Below are 13,798 nucleotides of genomic sequence, written 5' to 3'. Positions count from 1 at the left end.
TCTACGTGCCCCTCCCCAACTTGTGCTTTCTCTCTCTCTCAAATAATAAATTTTAAAAAATAGTATTTAAAAATTATGTGAAATCATTTAAAGAACCAATAAAGAGAACAGGCAGATTTTTTTAAAGGATAAACATTTGATCCTACCCAGGTCATTCATCAATCAACAGAGAACAGAAGAGAATCTGGCATCTCATTCCATTCTTTACTGATTTAAAAAAGAGGCATTAAAAAAAAAAGAGGCATTCGATTCCATCAACCATAACTCAGTTCTTTCAACACTATTGGAAAAAAGAAACCACCAATAATAGTGTATTATTTAAAAACTCAACATATATAAACCACAAAAGAGCATTAAATTATGGAACATTCTAGTATCCTAGAGAATGGGCTGATAAAGACCAATAATTAGAGAATGTTTCCTGTTGCACAGAGAATTTGCATAGGTGTGTGTGTGTGTGTGTGTGTGTGTGTGTGTGTAGCATGTTCTCATATCATTATTATTCTCCATTTCTGGAGTCCAATAAAAAATTACCAGGCATGCAGAAAGGCAGGATATCATGACCCATTGTTAAAAGATAAATAAATCAAAACCAACCCAGTACATAGATTTTATGATTATTGGATAGAGGTATTAAAATGGTATTTCATAGGTTCAAAAATTTAAGTACAGATATGGAAGTTGTATATTTAAAAAAGATCAAATCAAACTTATAAAGATCAAAAGTATAATATGTGAAATGAAAAATAAAATGGATATGATTAACAGCTGATTAGATATTGCAGAAGAAAAGATAAGTGAATTTGAAGACATAGTAATAGCAGCTAAACAAAATTAAACAAAGAGAGAAAAGAGAACTAAAAATATATGATGGAGCATAGTGAGCTATGAGACAATTTAATAGTAATTGGGCATCCTGACATAGAGAAGTGGGGCATACAGAAAAATATTTGAAGAAATAATGGCCAAAATTGTTCCAAATTTGATGAAAACTATGAGCTTGCTGGTCCAAAAAGCTTGGCAAGTCCTAAATACAAGACACATGAAGACACATAATAAATTGTTTAAAACCAGTGATAAAGAGAAAAACTTTAAAGACATCAGACATGTCATATAGAAACAAAGATAAGGATTCCAAATTTCTTGTTGGAAATGACACAGTATAACAACATCTTTAAGGTACTGAAAGGGAAAAAATTAACTGTCAACCTAGAATTCTATATAAAAGAAATTATCTGTCAAAAACAAAGGTGGACTTAGACTGATGGTGGGAATGCAAACAAGTGCAGCCACTGATTCAAAGTGGCACACAGACCCCAATGTTTATAGCAGTGCTATCAACAATAGCCAAATTACAGAAAGAGCCCAAATGGTTATGGACTGAGAAATGGATAAAAAAAAAAGATGTGGTATGTATATACAAAGGAATATTAGCCATAAAAAATAAAGAAATCTTGCCATTTGCAACAACATGGATGGAACCAGAGAGTATTACACTAAGCAAAATAAGTCAGAGAAAGACAAGTTACCATATGATTTCGTTCATATGTGAAACTTAAGAAACAAAACAAATAAACATATGGGGGGAAAAGAGGGAGAGAAACCATAAAACAGACTCTTTTTTTTTTTAAAGCAAAGTTCACAACACTGTATTTTGGTATTTATAATATGTGCATATATACGTGACTGGGTATATATATGGAATTTTAATGTTGCTAGATTTTCACATTTTATATGCAGAAGTAAAATATTCACTTTATTAAGTAGGCCACAGTAAGTTAAGAATGCATTGTGTAATACCTAGAACAATACATTTAAAAAATCCAAAAAGGTAGAGTTTAAATCCACAGAGAAATTAAAATGAATAGTCCAAATATGTGATTAACCCAAATAACATAAGGAAGGAAAAAAGTTGCAACAAGTAGAAAAATGGCAAACCTAAATTCAACTATATCAATATTAAATATAAATAAACTAAACACCAAGTAAAACTGTGCCAAATAGCATAAAAAAGCAAGATTCAACCATATCCAGTCTATAAGAGCTATAAGGAGACTAATAGATTGAAAATAAAAGTAAAGAGATATTCATGCAAACCGTAAGCAAAAGAAATACAGTGTAGCTATATTAACCCAAGACAAATGTGGACTTTGAGCAAACAGACTCTTAACTATAGAGAATAAACTGAGGATTGCGGGAGGGGAGGTGGGCAGAGGGATGGGTTAAATATGTGATGGGTACTAAGGAGAGCACTTGTGATGAGCACTGGGCATTGTATGTAAGTGATGAATCACTAATTTCTACATCTGAAACTAATATTACACTATTAATGAACTGAAATTTAAATTAAAACTTGAAAACAAAAACAAAGGTGGAATAAAGAACTTTTCAGACATACAAAAGCTGTAAGTTGGAAGATTTCAACATCAGCGCACCCTCACTATTATATTTAATTTTTCTTAATGTTTATTTATTTTTGAGAGAGAGACGGAGCATGAGCTGGGGAGGGGCAGAGAGAGAGGACACACTGAATCTGAAGCAGATTCCATGCTCTGAGCTGTCAGCACAGAGCCCGACATGGGGCTCAAACCTGCAAGTTGTGAGATCATGTGACCTGAGTCAAAGTCAGATGTTTAACTGACTGAGCCACCCAGTTTCCCCTGCACACCCTTATTACTATAAAATAAGATTTCTAGGGGTGCGTGGGTTCGAGCCCCATGTCAGGCTTTGCGTTGATAGTGAGGAGTCTCCTTGGGATTCTCCCCCTTCTCTTTCTCTCTACCCCCCTCCTTCAAAATAAATAAATAAAATTTTAAAAAAAGAAATAAGATTTCTATTTCCACCTTTCCAATCCAAAAGCCTTTTACTTCTTTTTCTTGTTTTATTGCACTAGGTGAAGCTTCAGTAAAAAGTTGAATACAGAACAGACATCCTTGTCTTCTTCTTGATCTTTGTAACCAGTCATTTTATCAGACTCTCTTCGGTTATCCATTTTGAATGTACTATTTCCTATAAAGATCATACCAATTTTTTCCCTATGTAGAAGGCAAATAAGAATCTGAGGATAGAAACTGCAGAAGACAGAACATGACTTAACATTAAAAAATAAAACAAAAACAAAAAGACACTTTCTAACATGAGAACTTTCTAACATAAGAAATGGAAATGGTTGCCTTGGGAGAAAATACCTTTCTAGAAGTTCCAGAGAACCACACGCTATGAATATTGCAGTAGTGATTTTCACCCTACATGGGAAAGGAAACCAGATGACCTCTGCAGTTTCCTTATGGTTGTGATGATCCAGTGATAATCTGAGGCAGTGAGATGCTGTCTCAAAGAAGGGAAATTATAAACAAACCATTCATTTAAATGCTTATGTACATTATGTACTTATGTACAGTGTTACATATAGGCAATCCAATATACCACTATTCTTTTCAAGCTTTTCTAAGTTTATTAAAGCCAAAAATTTCTGTAGCTTTGTTCCTCAACTTATTAACTAGATTCCATCTTTCTTTTTAAAAGATTTTATTTTTTATAGAGCAGTTTAGGTTCACAGAAAACTTGAGGGGAGAATATAGAAATTTTCCATACAGTCCCTGCCTCCACACATGCAGAGTCCCACATCAACATCCCACATCAGAGCGATACATTTTTTGCAATTGAGGAAACAACACTGACCCATAATAATCAGCCAAAGTCCATAGTTTACATTAGGGTTCATTCTTGATGTATAATCTATGCATTTGGATATTCTGCTGTTTTTTTTATAGAAATATGTTATGTTCAAATTGTTTTTAAGATGCTGTCTTAAAATCTTTTTCAGGGAATCCTTAACAGCCAATTCATTGTACATTCTCAATGCTTCACTGCTCAATAAAGAAGTTCCATTGCACACAATTGTGGTATCTGCCAGAATTCATGAAGCTTGTTAGATGAAATTCTGGTTGCTAAAACAAATCCCTAAGAATTCTGAACAAACTCCCATAAGAAAAGTTGGTGCTGAGTGCTCTGATGGTACAGGGCTCTGGGGTGTGTTTATTTGCTTTGGTGAGTGTCTCTCTGACCTCTTTAGGTCAGTGCGAAAAGAACAAAGGCCTCTTTCTCTTCCTGATTACACCACCAGGAAGCCCCAGGTAGCCGAAATGAGAATGCTTCAAGATACAGGAATAGATACATTCCCATAGAGAAAACAGGACAAACAACCAATTAAGAGCTGAACACTGGGGGAAAGACCAACACAACAGCCCTGGAAACCAAAGCAGTAAAGTGAATGAGATTTGTAGTGAACGTCAAATTTAAATCTGGCTTGACATCCCAGATAATTTGGTAATAATTAATAATGGATGAAATTTAGGTAGATTGGAATTCCATTTGAACCTCATTGTTCATATTTTATTATTTAAGAATTAATACACGCAGGAGTATATAATTAAAAGTCAATCTACCCTTTTACTTAATCACTGTAACCGTAATCAGCCAAGTCTGGGAGCCAGAGGCAACTATTGTTACCAGTTTCTGAGGTCTCCTTCCAGAGATAGTCTATGAATATACAAGATTGGAGGGGTGGGGGGTGGAGTGGGGGCATAACTACAACACAATGGACACACTGTTCTGTAAGGTCACATTTATCTTTTAACAATGTATCTCTGAAAATTTTCCTATTGGTACATAGAGTTCTGCTTCATTTTTTAAAAAACAGCAGCATAATTTTCCATTGTGTGGAAATACAATTATTTATTGACCAGTCTGAAAATGATGGATATTTAGATGGTTTCTAGTCTGTTGCTAGCATTTTTCTGCTTTTTATAAAAGTATGTACCTTAATGATGCCTTTTAATGAATATGCTCAATAAAACATATCAGCTGGGAATAATACTCCCTACTTATCAAATTAGCTAAAATAGGTTAAAATACTTTATTAAAGAGGCCATGGTAAAACAGGCACACAGTGACTGGTTCTAAAAATATATACATATTTGTTGAAGTATCATTGCAATTATTCTCAAGCATTGCCATTCATCAGAATTTCTTTAGAGTTTTCTCTCAAAACACAGAAGCTTGGGTTACTTCCTTAGAAATTCTGATTTAAAGACTGAATTAAATTCTCTATACCTAGAGGCAGGGTTGAAAGAGCCACTCGACCATCCTAACCCCAGGCTCAGATGTGCACATATTGGTACTAACTACACTACAAAATTAGTTTTAGAAAAAGTGGCCTTTATAGACTTTGCCTCATGAATTCAGCCTTATTGAGGGATGACATACTTCACTCTTTTACTATACATTAAGAGAAAATTTTATGGAAAAAAGCACAAAGAGTTTATTGTATTAACATAGCTATTTACATAAGTCTCAATTGTTATTATCTTTAGGAAGTATATAGTTTTAATGCCTATGTACACATTAGCTTCGTTCTTTTTCCACTTAGCTTTATTTCAGATGCACATTTAGGTACACAAATAGGGTGCCTAGGTGGCTCAGTAGGTTGTGTCTGACTTCGGTTCAGGTCATGATCTTGTAGTTCATGGGTTCAAGCCTCACATCAGGTTCTGTGCTGATAGCTCAGAGCCTGGAGCCTGTTTCAGATTCTGTGTCTCCCTCTCTCTCTGCCTCTCCCCCACTCGTGCTCTGTCTCTCTCTGTCTCAAAAATAAACTATAATATATTTTTTTTAAAAAAGATACACAAATAGGTCACGAAGTTATTATTTTAATAGTTCTATGCTTACCTTGTCTTACCTTATATTTTGCAAAACCAGCCCTTGAGTCAGGGCATTTGGGTTATGCCCAGTTTTCCTCTATTATAAATGGTGCAGATGTAAATCTCATTCATTATTCACAAAATTTTTTTTTGTTTCAAATTATTTCCTTATGCATTACTAAAGGAAGCAGTTGCACATGAAAGGGATAAAGAGTTTGAATACTTTTGTCTGTATAGACTGCTGTATAGAAAGTCATTGTGTTCTGCAGAATGGACCAGTATATACCTGTTTTCCCATAAGCCTCTCCAGCAAGGGATTTTATTCCTTTTATCTTAATCTAATAAGTATTGTTTTATTTCATACCTAAGGAATTTATTGAACATATTTATCAAAATGGTTTTATTTATTTACTATAACTTTATTTCATTTACTTACTTACTATAATGGTTTAACACGCTGCCTGGGTTCAAATTCTTGCTCTGACATATGACTTTCAGTAAGTTACTTACTTTCTTTGTGCCTCAGTACTCTGTTTAAAATGGCAACGATGATGGCACCTGCCTCAATACTATTTGTGAAGATTAATAAGTTAAATCCTTAGAACCATTTCTGGTATTTGGTAAGCACCATTTAACAGCAGGCCATTATGAGTGTCCATGAAGGCCAGAAAGTGCTAGACTCCAGAGATGAAACTGCTAACGCCCCAGACACAGAAACAGTTTCTACACTCACAAAGCCCACAGACTAGTTGGAGACACAGGCAATTCCAATACTGTTTGACAGGCGTGTGACAAGGGAACATGGGAAATTCTTCTAACTTGATATTAGATTTTTGTATTAGAGAAGCTACACAAATATTCTGAAATGTTGCTTTGAGGTTATATTTTCTCTCACGTGAACTATTTAGTTACTGTCATAGTCCACTTACCCATGGAGTCTAAGTATTTATTACTGATGTTTATATCTGTATTTTTCAACTTATAAAAACAATACTTATTCTGCTCCAGACGTGCCGGCCTCTGCTATTCCTTGAACAACCCAGGCATACTCGATGCTTGGAAACATTGATTCACTGTTCTCTCTGCCTGGAAAGCTCTTCTCCCAGTATCCACATGGCATGTTCCCTCTCCTCTTTCAAGTCTACTCAAATGTCACCTTCTGTGGCAGGTCTTCCCTATTACTCTACTTAAATTAGAAACTTCATCTCTCAGGTCTCCATTCTCCTTCCCTGATTTATTTTTATCCTTTGTACATTTCACTTCTATACTAGAAAACTTATTTTATTTTCAGTCTCCACCATAAAATGTAAGATCCACAGAGTTAGGAGGTTTGTCTATCTTATTCTTCACTAGATCCCCAATATTTAAAATAGTGTCCAGCACTTAGTAGGTGCTCAATAAATATTTGTTGAGTAGATAAATTGTCATTTACACAAATGACATTAATATCATAGCATATGTGTCATTCCAGAATGTATGTTCTAATTGAATGATACATCTTAAGTATCTTTTCATGTCGGTATCAATAAATCTTCCTCATTCTTTTTAACAACTATATAATTGTCCAAAGGAGTCTCAACCATAGTTTATTTTTAGCTTTTCATTACTAGACATTTAAATCATTTCCAGTTTGTTGTTATCACACTTCTGTAATAAATAACATTTCTATCTTTATGCAGTTGTGGTTTTCTTGTAGGACCTGAGTATTGAGTTTTGTCCATTATATTTATTGCACATATTTTTCTATTGCTTACATGTTATATTTTCACATATGGTAAAAACTTCAAACTGAAAATGAAAATAAATCTCCCTATCCATTCTCCCTCCCCTTGTTTCTCACAAATCTCAGAGATAGCACACATAACAAACTATGTAACTGAAGCAAAAGTTTCATAAACCATATTTCTCCTTACTATATTCAATATACTTTGATACCTTCTGTTCTATTCTATTAATTTCATTTCATTAGAAAAATGCTGATAGAGACCCTGCTTCACTGAGACCCACAGTTTGGAAACCTCTGCCCTCTTCTCCCCTACTCTGTGTTGAACTAGTCTGTGGAAGCAGGCACCTATTTGAGTTTCCCTATTAGGCAAGCTGGTAGTCTGTTGGTACTGAAGACCTCCCTTGAGCCCTAGCCCAATTAAATCAGGTCTACGTTACTTTTCCCAAGAGTTGAGACCCAGCCACCAGTGGTCTCAAACTAAACCACTGCTACCAATGGCGATTACCTGACTTTGAATGTCACTGTCTGCTGCCAAGCCTTGTCCATAGACTGATATGAGCTCCACTCATATCCCATCCACCTCGATAAACAGGGATATCATTTTAAGACTGTTGGCTCACTTTCATGTTGATACTTAAGGGAGATCACTCTGTAAGATGGGAACTGTTTCTAGGTATTGCTACCACTTAAAGTCAGGAAGGGACAGAATCATAACTTTCAAAGTTCTATTTATTCAAATCTCTGCCCAGCCTGAGTTTAGATGTCCAGAGGAAAAATGGAAAAGTGCTGCTAGGATCTAAATAAAGAGCTGGGGCTCTGGCCAAAAGGACTAGAATTCAAAGCAGAACTCTGGGCAAGTAGGAGGAGGTCAAGTACAGATGGATAAACATGGTACATTGGAGTATGCGGTAACATAGTTGACACTTGGGTTGCTAATGTCCACCTGAGACTCGCAACAAATGACGAGACTGCTTAGGTCGCACCAGTTGGTAGGGCTAGTCTCCTGCCTTGGTCAAGATCAGTTCAAAAACAGGGTGACTAAGGCAGAGAAGGACAAATATCATATGTTTGCACGTATAGGAGGATTAGGAGGAACTTGACGGAGGAACAAGGGGGAGAAGAAGGGCGGAAATGGTGGGGGAAAGGGAGAGAGGCAAACCATGAGAGACTCTTGAATGCTGACAAAAACTGAGGACTGATGGATGTGGGGGGAGGGGGGGATGGGCATGGAGGAGGACACTTGTGGGGATGAGCACTGAGTGATATGTGGAAACTAATTTGACAATAAACTATTAAAAAAATAAATAAATAAATAAATAAAAAATAAAAAACAACAACAACAACAAAAAAAAAACAGGGTGACTAAGCATGTAGATCAGGGGCATCCATGCCTACAGCTAAGAATGCTAGGGCATGCAGGGACTCATAGGAAATAATCAAGAAAAAAGACTCCTTAACTCCTGCATTAAACCCAGCTGAGAGCACAATTCCTCTCTTTGGCACTTGACTCAGGACCTGTGAGGACATTATATTGAGTAAATAATTTAAATGCTTGAGCAGATCAGATCTGGCAAGCAGATTTTTCTCAATTGGGAAAAGAAGGAAATACTTAAAAAGAAACATGTTCTATTTCTGGAAAGGGTTTTCTGAAGGGTGGGTTTATTCATTCACTCCCTCACCCAATCATTCTTTTGTTTATTATGTAGACATGCTTACTAAAGGAAGCCTGTTTTCATTCACTCCTGCATTGTCAGATGTGCATGTTTCTGTATCTTTGGATGTCACAGGCAAAAGGGCAAGCTTAGGGTACTCATACAACTTAAATATGCGATTTCTTAGGCAAAATTGTTTGACTTTAATGTCAGTGGGGTCTGATGACCAATGGAAAGTGTTCAGAAAGTCAGTTCTAAGGGCACCTAGGTGGGTCAGTCAGTTAAATGGCTGACTTTGGCTCGGGTCATGATCTCATAGTTTGCTCTCTGCTGTCAGTGCGGCACCCGCTTCAGGTCCCCTGTCCCCTTCTCTCTCTGCCCTTCCCCTGCTGGCACTCTTTGTCTCAAAAAACAAATAAATATTTTTTAAAAGTCAGTTCTGGGTGCCTGGGTGGTTCAGTCAGTTAAGTGTCCGATTTTGGCTCAGGTCATGGTCTCTCAGTTTGTGTGTTCGAGCCCTGCATCTGGCTCTGTGCTGACAGCTCAGAACCTGGAGCCTGCTTCAGATTCTGTGTCTCCCTCTCTCTTTGCCCCTCCCCTGCTTGTGCTCTGTCTCTCCTTCTCAAAAATAAACATTAAATAAAAATTAAAAGATAGTCCATTCTACACGAGAAGTTTGTTAATTATGTTTTACTCTGTGACTCCCTATATGGCAGCAAAATAGAGATAGAGATAATGTCAAACTCCTAAAAAAGTAAAGTCGATTGTAGGAGGTGAAAATATTCAATACCTAAACCCAGATTTCAGCAAAGATGACTTTGTCCTTCAAGATCTAAGAACTATCTAGTCTCTTAGCCCACTTCCTGGCTATATTCTGAGGAATATAGAGGCTTTGCCCTCTGCCATCCTTGGGTAGCAGGAGCAGGAAGCTCATATTGTCATGGTGATCTGGCTCTGGTCTGAGTTACCGTGTCTGATTTTCATCTCCCCTTTGGCAGTTGCTCCCACTCTGTGCTCTGTGTGACCCAATATGGAGCTCAGTTCTCTATCTTTCTCTCTTTTGTGATAGCTTCCTTCTCTTCCCCATCTCCCAAATCTCATATGAGACATTTGAGTATGCAGTGGAGTCCACTGAAGATTTGGGGTGAAATGGAGGCTTACAAAGACACTAGATATTGCTTATCCTACTGCCTTTTTCCTCTCCCTTTGGCTTCCCAACCCAAACTCAAGGACCCTCACTCTGGGGGTAGGGGAGATGTTGGTGCTTACTTAGGGTCATTAAAGCTGCCTAAAAGTTAAACCAAAAGTTCCCTTTCTGTAGTTAGCAACGCAATAACTGATAGACATTTTGACCTTTGGATCTTTCTTTCTATCCTTCCTTTATCAACTGGAAGAATTCATGCCACCTGTAAAAGGGGGGAAAATGGTCAACTGGGTTTAAGATATATTTTAAAAATCATGCTAATATGGATAAACTCTATTTAGCTATCAGTGGATTACATGTTGTAATATATATACATATATATACTTATATATTTTATATATAAAATATAAAATTTTAGCATAGACAACTGCAAAGAAGAAAACAAAAACTGGATCATAATTTTCCCAGATTGCCTCTGTTGATATAATACCCCGGTTTTGACTATTTTTTTCTGCTACTTTCCTTTTCCACACTTGTCAGAATTATAGGGTATTCACTTGCACAAGGAGAAATGGCACATTGACCCAATTCTTGGCAACAGGCTCAGAGACCACGATCCTGAGCTGGAACCAGCAGTGGGACCCAAAACACCAAATCGCAAATCAGGAGCTGGCTAAGTAAGGTAATGGGACAACTAAAGATGGACTTTCTGTGAAAAAAAAGGGTGAAATTAAAGGTGGTCAGAATTTAAGATAATCATAGAAGATGTCAGGGCCAAGAAAGGATAAGCCATGGGAATCAAGATCCAATGGAAACTCTTAGATCTGAATAGGAAGGGTTGCAAAGAGACCAGAGAGGAGAACCAGAGTGGGTGTCATAGTACAAGATACATGGTCCAAGAAGCATTTGCCATGGCAGAGCTCATCCTCATGAGGGTGGGCATCTGCTGGTCCACAAAACCTGGGGCTTTGCAGAGAGCTGCTGGTACCACATTTAATCACACTGTGGTCACAGTGGTTAGTGGAGTCCAAGACACCACTATGACTCTATGAACTGATATTTGTAGATTCATAATAGGCAAGCTGGGCGTTGCCTGGGTGGCTCAGTCAGTTAAGGGTCTAACTCTTGATTTTGGCTCAGGTCATGATCTCACAGTCATGAGATCAAGCCCTGCATTGGGCTTGAGTGTGGAGCCTGCTTGGGATTCTCTCTCTCCATCTCTTTCTCTCTACCCCTCCCCAGCTTGTGTGTGCTCACTCTTTCTCTCTCAAAATAAATAAATGAACATTAAAAAAAGCAATAATAATAGACAAGTCAGGATCATTAAAGGTGGCTAGGAGGTTAGTCTATATTCTTCAATCTCTGAGGCCTAGGTAAAGTTAAAGGCTAGGATACCAAAAACAGCAGCTATGTTATAAACAATTTGAGTTGAGTTTTCTGTTATTTGCATCCAGAGCACCCTAATTGTGTGTGTGTGTGTGTGTGTGTGTGTGTGTTTCTGTGTGCATGTGTTGATGTATATACATGTATAAAACAAATTCTGAATGGCTTTGGAAACATATTGTTAAATATTGTTATCATGAAGATTATGAGTGATTTTATCTTTTGCCTTATCTATATATTTTTTCTTTTTTAATTTAAACAGTGAGCTTGTCATATCAGCCAAAGTTCTTGCAAGCTTGAAGCTGACCAAGGCTGATTTGGGAGGAACTTACTGAGAAGATATTTGGAACTATAAAACCACTTGGTAATCTGCAAAACCAAGTATGGAAGGAAGACAGTTACTAGGGAGCCTCAAACTGCACCTAGAGCCATTCTGGTAAGGACACTGCTGTGGCAATAACCCCTGGCCACCACAGCTCACAGTGCTGTCTAGCTTTCACTGCTGGATACCACTGTTGCTGACCTGGAAGCTCTTCTGCCTTCACCTGGCTCCAAAATGGATACCTGACTCTTTCTGACAGTAGCCCTTGCTTCAGTGTCCAGAGAGTTCACATCTATTTGACCAAGTTTGTGATACTTTCCCATGTCCAAGGACAAAGGAGCTAGAAAGTGAGAATCATGACATCCAGCTTCTATAGTAGAAGGCGAATTATGCTCCTGCCAAGACTCACAGGTAGGGAGTTTTCCAAACATAGAAAGGTAAAATAAAAATTAAAAATTTCCTTTACTTTTGTAATATTTTTGCAAAAGTAATAAAGCAAAAGAACCCAGTGCATACCAAACCAAATCAAACCAAACCAAACCAAAATAAAAGTCTAACGTAAATAGAAATTCATTAAGAAAGATCACAAATTTTTAAATTGGAAAAATGGATGCATACATATTAGACACATCTGAGGGGGAAAAAAGGTATGAAGCCATCTGAATTTATGTACCTTCCATACTTGAAACACATTTATCATGTATTTTCTGGCTTTCTAGCCAAAAGTTTGATTCAGAATACCTGTCATTTTTTTCAATTCCTTTGATGAATTTGTTACTAGGAGCTATTTATTTTAATGTACCAACAGGTAAATTAGATATAGGAAATTAGATATAGTCTAATAGTCTGGTAAATTAGATATAGTCTGATGTTTTAAGCAGCCAAGTTTCCTACAAGCATGGTTAATGGAATAACAAAGACTGCTTCTTCACTCAGTTATTTATTTTTTGTTACCAAATATAGAATTTTTGAGATTGTCCAGAATAATATGTACTCAATGATACATTTACTAGCATTAGCAATAACTGTATTTAAACAAGCAATTTAGAGCAAGATTCAAGAAATCCAAAGACTTAGATACAATTAAGCATATTTGTCTTTGATTTCCTTCACATTTTCTCTGCTATATTTTCTGAATACAGACATGAGAACAATTTTCTATAAAATGCCAATTTCATCATGTTATTTACGTGCACAAAATATTTCAGTATTCCTGTGTGCCTTCAGCAACTCCAGACTCCTGAGCTGGCATTAAGACTTCTTTTCAATGTGGCAGCCCCAAATCTATGTTTCCAGTTGCATGTACCACTGTTTCCCCACATGAACCTATAGTTAAAGCCAAATGCGTCACTAAAAAAGCCTTGTACTTCATTGCCTCTGTGCTTATATTTATACCATCTTCTCCCCATAAAAAACTTTCACTAGCTCTTCTTACCCATATCAATTTTACTTATCTAGACTAACCAGACTCATATCTCATATTCTGTGTGAAGACTGCTCTCACAACCCAGTTGAGTCGATCCTTTGAATTCCTATAGCAAAAAGCATCCAACTTTCCAGTTCTTAATGGAGATGTCAGGTTGTGAGGAGTGTCACCATTTGTCATCACTAATCATTAAAGCAGGAGATTGCAAGTTTTAAAATGACTAATTAGAGGAAGCAAATTTAAGATTCTCTCCCACATTAACACTACTCTCCCTCACTTGAGTCTTGATGGGCTTTCTGCATGGGGAGCTACTTCTGTAGCACTGGCGATTACATACAACAGTGTGTCTAGGAGTGTGTCCCCTTCTATGATTCTAAGTGCAGAACCTCATCACTCAGAGGTTCCTTTGACCCAGTTATTATGGATCATGTTGGAGAGCCAGA

This window comes from Crocuta crocuta, unplaced genomic scaffold (genome assembly GCF_008692635.1).
Source record: "Crocuta crocuta isolate KB4526 unplaced genomic scaffold, BGI_CrCroc_1.0 scaffold87, whole genome shotgun sequence".
NCBI classification, from domain to species: domain Eukaryota; kingdom Metazoa; phylum Chordata; class Mammalia; order Carnivora; family Hyaenidae; genus Crocuta; species Crocuta crocuta.
This window is presented reverse-complemented; position numbering follows the sequence as displayed.